Source organism: Schistosoma mansoni, chromosome 4 (assembly GCF_000237925.1).
Source record: "Schistosoma mansoni strain Puerto Rico chromosome 4, complete genome".
Taxonomy (NCBI): Eukaryota; Metazoa; Platyhelminthes; class Trematoda; order Strigeidida; family Schistosomatidae; genus Schistosoma; species Schistosoma mansoni.
In genome coordinates this window covers 8350687-8358987 of record NC_031498.1, presented here as the reverse complement: position 1 = coordinate 8358987, position 8301 = coordinate 8350687, and positions in this window count along the sequence as shown.

Sequence of the window (8301 nt, the reverse complement as noted above, 5' to 3'; positions counted from 1 at the left end):
CATTTTATGACTTTCGGACCATGTACAAGCGCATACTAAAGTATCCAATCCAACAAAAACTATACTACTTTCAATTTATGTACATGTATCATATGTATAAATATGAGGAGTAGTCATGATATTACTGTTTATGGCATGAAGAGAAATTCATATTGTATTAGATATCTAGGCATAAATTAGAAGACTTCAACTGTTCTACACTAGCATGGAATTATACTCAGTGTTTTAAAACCTGGCTGAATCCAAATAATGAGACTTATTCAAGTCAGAATTCATGTTGTTTGAAAAGTATCTCGAGAAATTATGCTTTTATTTACCAAGTTCGGACGGTTCCTAGTACTTCATATCGATCCAGCTAGTATTAGCGAATCGTCTTGATCAATGATAATAAGTCACTAATCCATGTCACTTAGCTACGTGTTGTGAATTTTAGGACGAAACGGCCGTCCAGTGTTTCCAGGTTTTCCATGGTGGTCTAGCTTCAATTGACTCACGCTTTCAACTATGATAAATACTAAAACTCCACAAAACCCCTTCTACAATTTTAGGATTGCCAATAAGAATTATTTAGTCAGAAGTTTCTGTAAATTCATTCTAATTGTCCTTTTCCGAAATTCAGTCACATTCTTTGACATCAGATGTCATAATTTATTTCGTAAGCACAATCACTTGATTAGATTCTGATAGTGCAAAACACCTCATGTAGTGTTTTTGAAACACTACTTATATTGAAAAAAGTTTCAAAAAGATATGTATTTGTTTTTTATGCATTATAGTAGCTGGAAGTAGTTACGCATTTTCGAATTTCATGTTGCCTTCAGTCGTCCTATATACACCCCCCATCCTGAAATAATTCTTGTTGATCTAGTAAACACAAGTTGTATGACCTTGGATTAGTTATGGAGTTAGCTATCTCTTATTTTTATCACTTTTATCGGCATATAAACACATCAATGACATAAAACCATGGTTCATAGGCCCCTCAATAAATGTAAGCAAAAGTTTATGCGTCCCACCCATGGGACAGTTGAAAACTTTAAAACAGTGCACTACTAAGTCACCGATTGGTGAAAGACTAATGAAGAATAATAGCCATAAAGGTAGAAAAGAAAATAATTACTACCCAAAACTTGAAATGGTCTGAGAAACTCAGTGATTTTAAATCCCTAGGTAATCCTAGTAATCTGCATGTGATGTAACTGAAATGGTAAATATGTAGTGGTATTGGTCCTCAACCGTATGATCCTTGAAGGTGAACACACGATAACTGAGAAGATTCATATTAACATGTAACACAGTGATAACACCAGAGAGGGTGGATGAGGGAACACTTGATCGGAGTTTCATGGCTCAGGCATATAGGTGGGGTCACCACTATGTAACCCCTTTCTTTTCATGACAAATATATTGCTCCCTTCCCGGCCCAAATGTATTCTTCATCAGGTCTTTATGGCAACCACTTACTGTCATGTAGGACAAGTCAGTACAGATAGTGTGACTTTCATGTAAGGCCTGATTGATTAGGTAGTCATATCATGGAAAATCTACATTGAGGAATAGGCCTATTATTGTAGTAGTATAAAAAGATGTACTAGTACCAACGTGGACCGTACATCTAACTAATAAATCCCCAAAATAAATAGTGCTGTACGTCTTAGACACAGATGCTGACCTCACAAGTCTTACTGGACACTGCCCTAGCTGAAGTGTGCTTTAACTGTGGACATTATATTACAGCTTCGACATAAATTGGTCTTCAGATAGAGAGCAAAAGAGCATTGGTCAAATTGTGGATTAACTATTATGATCATCATAACAAATTACTTCGGTATTTGTAATAATCGATGATTTCCTTGTACATCATTCCGTGAATAATTTGAGTTCCAACTACATTGTTTTCGATTGTGCTTACAAATTTCTATCTCATCTAAGTACTGGTCTATATGTAATTATTAGAGTACGAGTTGGACAGTCTTAGGTATCACTAGTTAGCATACAGAACACGACTACTTCTGATCACCACAATCACTTTTGATAATCCAAAGTAGATATGAATTATGGGAGTGGGTATTAAACTACTTTCACCTGCAGAATGCCTTGTGATGTTTATATGAACCAATGATTCCTTTGTACTTGATGGCTGCTTGATTTCGAATTCCAAATACAATACATTCGTTCGTGTTCATCTAGTACCTCTTGATTAAATTGCGTTATTTCTAGGATTCCTAGTTTGGACTATAATTTAAATACTCCTAATTATCACACTGCCGTCGCGATGGAGCCAGTGATGGGACGGTTGGACATACATTCAGATTTTTATGCTTTTAAAGATTATGTTGAAAGATTCGAAATCTGAACTATGACCAAGGAAGATGTTGAGGATTTTAATATTGTGGCCCATTTCCTTATATTCATCGGAAAAGAAGCATACAGCTTAATGAAAACTTTGGCATTTCCAGATAAACCGATTTCATTCCAATATGTAACTCTCAAGCAACCACTACTGGGCCACGTAAATTACACAAGTTTCGAATGCGGTAAAGGAAAAAGATTCAACGAAATGATTTGCCAGGACATCAAAAATTCCACTACTTTACTACGTCGTCGCAGCCAAGTACGTAATCAAAGTTATTCAGATAACAATTCACCTAACTGTAAAACAGTTTACGAAGATAAGCACAAGTTTGGTAAATGCTTGTTCTGTGGCAAGTTTCACCCATGTAATTCATGTATATTTCGTAATTCTAAATGCTTGAAATGTTGTAAAACTGGACACATTCAGTCAATTTATAATACCATGGTTCATTTCGCTGAAATTAATGCTAAAATTTGTGATTGTGATCCTACTGAGTTGGATGTTTCTAGTGATCACTTATCTTTATCCAAGACTTCTAGAAGCGTTATAACGTCACAGAGCAGTCCAGTTTCGGATGAAACCCAGAATCATTGAGAGACGAAAGTTTTCAATCAACCAACTTCTTATCATATTTCTAATGTTATTGTACGAGATATGGTTTGTCACAATGATTCACATATTTCTGGTGAAATTTCTTACAACTCTGAGAATAATATGTTGAATGAGTCAAATCATGATCGAAAATCGGATTCAGTTTTGGAAGATACTGAATTTTCTAATGATCCATTATTCTCTAATGAAACTCTTAATAAATTTGAGGGAAATATTTCAGGGAGATCGAATTCTGATGTCATATCAAGTGCTATTCGTCGTCTTAATAGATTTATCTATAGAAATATCCCTAATGAATGTGACAAATATGTTTCGGATGAGTCAGATTCCAGTCACATTTCTGATGTTATTGTATCGGATGTTGGATATTCTCCAAACCAATGTTTGTCGAGTAGAATCCCTAGTCAGTGGTATGATGAATCAGAGGGAATAGCAAGTTTTCCCGAAGCAATCAGAGAACCAGTTTGCACAGGTATAAAATCTAAATAAAGTCCAAGATTATCCTAAAGAGTATGAGGCAGATGTATGTTTTCCATTCGATTGTTTCGCAGGTGAATCAAGCCTAGATGAATCACATGTGTTAATTACACATATCAATGCATATCTATTTGTGTATTCTGATATGAATAATAAAAAGAGTATGTATCATAATTTTTGTGCAAGTCAAAGTCATATGATGGAATGCCTTAAATTACGTGTCAGTGTGTATCCCCAAATACTCACAAATGATAATCGAAGCGTGAGATATGAGAAGATAATGCAAATTGAGAGCGTCAAATTGCTCGCAACACTGCGACGTAGGGACCCAACATTGTTTCGTGGGGGAGGATAGTGTTAGAAAGTCTCTGATCCAAATTCTAGATATCAGTGGTTTCACTACACAACCGATATGATGATTGTATACAATTCCAGGGATCAGGTGAGTCTGTTCCAATTTTGGTTGTTACGTCTAATACTAACGAGTTAATTCTAGATAATACAGTCTTTATCCAATACACTGTCGGACAGACACAGGATGAAATTAAGAAGACGTACGATCAATTACAGACACTTAGACGCCATTTTAAGCCGTGGAGGATGTGGTGTTAATATGAACCAATGATTCTTTTACACTTGATGGCTGCTTGATTTCAAGTTCCAAATACACTACATTTAGCACGTTATATATTGACGTTCACTTGGGAGCAGGAGCTATCTGAAACAACAACACAACAGTCAGGACCGGTAAGTGCCTCTGAAGTGAGAACACGGTGTACTGGCACAACAGATACATTTTTGAAATTGAAAGACGCGGTTGGAGTACAAAAAGGGAAGCTAGTTACAAATTAGTTTTACTCGCTGTTCTGCAGGTTCAGATCCCGTAGTGTTTGTTCCTCTTCTTGCAGTGCGTACACCCTTTTTTGCCCCGCAATAAGAAAAACAAACTCGCATTAGTAATGTAATGATTTTTAATACCGTTACACTACCTCTTCTCTCCATGAGGCACTATCCTCAGTGCCTGGTTGTGGACATAGGTATGCCACCCCTCCTTCTGATGACACTTCATAATGGCTGATAACAGTCGGGGGGTTGACAAACTGGGTATCTAAGTGCACCGTTGTTCTGTCTGGCTCCAACCGATTGTAGTGTGCTGTTATAACATTATCTTAAGGTCATGGGAGGTTACGTAGGACAAATGTAGTAGGGGATCGAATAAATCCAATTTCATAAAGCCCTTATCAAGGCTGATGGAACTTACTGCATGTTCCTGGTGGGATAAGAGGGCGATGTAGCCAAACACAATCTCCGGGTTTATATGCTGGCCCATTCGCTTGTTGATCGTATACATCCTTTTGGTGTTTGCTGGCATTTTGTAGGTTAGTTTTAACTAGGTGATATGCGTCGGTTAGATGGCTGCAAAGGTTGCGGATGTATGGTACATGGTCTTGAACTTCACATCGCAACAACGGCATTTGTATCTCAACAGGTAGGTATAATTCATGTCCAAAGAGTAAAGTCGCGGGTGGAAATCCCGTGAATCCGTGCACTGATGCGCGGTAAGCTAAAAGGCATTGAGGTATTGCATCATCCCAACATTCGGTCGACGACTTATTGATAAACGATTGTGGAAGGGTTTTGATGGTTCTGTTTGTTATTTCCACTAAGCTGTCATCTTCAGGGTGGTGTGCAGAAGTGTGTGTTTTGCGGATTCCCAATAATCGGCATACCTGGGCGACGAGATGGCTTTCAAAAGCTGCACCTTGGTCAGAATGGAATGAGAATGGAGCGCCGTGACGGGAGGCCCAATGATCAATAAAAGTTCGAGCGACCGTGAAGGCATATTGTTGTGGTATAGGGACTGCTTCACACCATTTGCTAAAATAGTTCACCATCAGCAGTATATAGCAGTTTCCGTTCTTTGACGTTGTAAGTGGCCCCGTAATAACGACACCAACTCCCTGATGTGGACCTTCAGTCGTCACTGGAACTAACAGTGCACAGGGCATTTGTTGAGGTAGCTAAATAGCATAACACGTGCTACAATTTTTACAGTATTCTGCCACATCCTCATCGATGGATGGCCACCAAAACCTCTGGCGAATCGCCGACTAGCATACGCTATGACCCTCTCCTGTCCATCTTGTGCTGTTTGAAACGGGACTGCTTCAATAACACACGAGCTAGCATCTGTATCAAGTATAAACTCATCTCCTTTAGCCGAATTGTCCGGAAAAGCTAGTATGGTTGGAGCACCAAGACATGACTTCAAGGTTTTAAATGCCTGTTGAAATTCTGTGGTCCACAAAAATTTCCGTACTTTTTGCGTCAGGCGATTTAAAGATGTTGCCAGGGATGCAAATCGCGTACGAAACGTCTATAGTAAGAAGCGAGCCCCAGGAGACTGAGGACATCCCCAACAGATTTCAACTGTGGCCAGTTAATTATGGAGATCGTTTTTTTCCTTATCTGTTTCTAACCCATCTTCCGTAATGCGATGTCCTAGGAAGGGCACTTCTTTTTACGTGAGTCGACATTTAGACGGTTTCACCACTAAGTTATACTGCCAAGTACGTTTTACGACTGCCATCAAGCTGGCATTATGCCGTTCGGGCGTGCTGCCATACACAATAATATCATCAAGGTAGATCAAGCACATGTGTGGTACGAGGCCATGTAGAACTGTCTGCATCAGTCGCTGGAAAGTGGCTGGGTCATTAGTTAACCCGAAAGGTATCACCTGAAACTCTTAAAGACCATTTGGTACAGCGAATGCAGTCTTCTTTCTATCTTGTGGTCGTACTTCCACTTACCAGTCCCCGGATGCTAGGTCTTAAATCGAAAACCAGCACACACCTTTCATAGCACGTAATGTAGCATTAGTCCACGGAAGTGGAAAAGAGTCGCGCTTCCTTATAGCATTAAGGCGACAACAATCTTTAAATAATCGAAGAGAGAAATCTTTCTTCCTCACTAAAACGATGGGTGAAGCCTACGGTGATGAAGATGGTAGAATAATCTTCTTCTCTAGCATCTCCTTTATCATTGATTATAACCGAGGATGATAGTGTACTGGTACTCTTCGAGGTGGTTAACGTAATGGCATATGGCCACCTGTTGGAATGGAGTGTTGCACCGTGGTCGTCCGATTTCCAGGGATATTCTCCGAGAAAACAGGACTAAATTCTTGAAGTGGGGAAACGGTTGACAGACGGACGTTCTCCGTTATTTGTTCATTAGTTTGTACTTGGCGTATGACTTCAGACACCTATACATGAGCTACCGATTTAGTTGCGTTCTTGAGGCGATGTGTCAGTATGATGTACGTGTGGGGCATACCAAGAATTCGTGTAGGAATGAGTGTTTGCTTGCCGTCACAGCCAACCACACCTTCGAGTGCACTTCGAGAAGGTAACCACCAGCTGTTTTAAGTGCGGAGGAACACGACTTTTGCCGGTTCTTATGATTCAGTATGCGTAAAAATCCCTCTCTCACAATGGATACTGAAGCTCCTGCATCCAGTAGAATAGTGGTTTCAGTCCCTGTAAACTACCAGTTATAGTTATCGGATATACGGATGTACAATAATATGAAGATAAATGGCAAAACCTAGTCTCATCTTGCTTCCAGGATTTATTATGTCCGCATTTCCGGGCTCTCCGACCGAAGCATCGGCAATAAAAGCATTCCGTCCTTCGGTTGTGTTGACTGGTTCATAACGGTTATCCATCCGGCCGATTTATGAGACAAAGATTATGCTAGCTGCATATCTTTGCCTAGTTAGCTCCACTGGGCCTGGAAAACTACATATTTTTGTGTCGAATACGCATTTTAGTTCGACATCCAGAATATATCAAGGCTCAGTTAGAATACGGAACTTAGTAAGTAAGTTATTTTTGAACATAAAACAGACATACTGGTAAACTTTTAATCAGTTGGGATTAAAATAACGTAGGGCCAGTGAAATGTCCTTGATCCCTGGCCCAATCATCAGGCAGTTGGGTCACTGAATATCGAACAGATCACCGATCCCTGTCAAAGTCAAGGATAGCCTAGGCGCACCAGTTGATCTCAAGCCATGGACTGGCCCATGAGGTAGTGCACTGGACCATGGTCTTACTATCTTCTCTGTATTCTTTCGACTACTAATATATTTGTATTATAAGGTCTTCAAAGCATCCATGGTACCTTAATACGACGAATGAGTAGTCCACGTTAGGTGCTGATCGCGAGGTGTGACTTCGACATTAGCTGCTAGTCACACTATTCCCGTCTAACTAGAGTAGGCTCCTAATCATTCGACATAGATCACCTATGTTGGTGGTCTACAATAACAACAGAGCTTTCTGGCCTCACTAACAAGGAGAGCTAGAGTGATCTTGAGTGTGATCTTCAGATTTATCTGTGTGGATAGAAACTCAAAGGCTTGTATGAATCCTTTTCCAGTGAGTTTCCTTTGGTGTTCAGCTCCCCCTTTAATGAGTCAACCAAAAGGGTAGATACAGCTGCGTAAGTTGACAATGGGACGATGTACCTAAAGTTGGTGTGTATGCGTCTTATTTTTGGCTTCTCAGTTTATATCCTGTGCCCTCTAAACTTCACTGACATAGGACTCAAAGGTCTGATACTTATGTTCTTAACTGAGAAAGGATTATCTGAATCTCGTAACGATAATTTCAAATTAGGCATGAAATGCTTCCTTTTCAGTGATTGATTAGATTAATATAAGTATACAAACTTTTAATTGCAAATTATTGAATATCGAGGTTGCGGCAGTTCTGTAGTGTGCGCTATGTTTGCACAATGACTGGAGAAACACAGTTGTTTCTTAGTTCTTCAGCACGATACGATTGGCA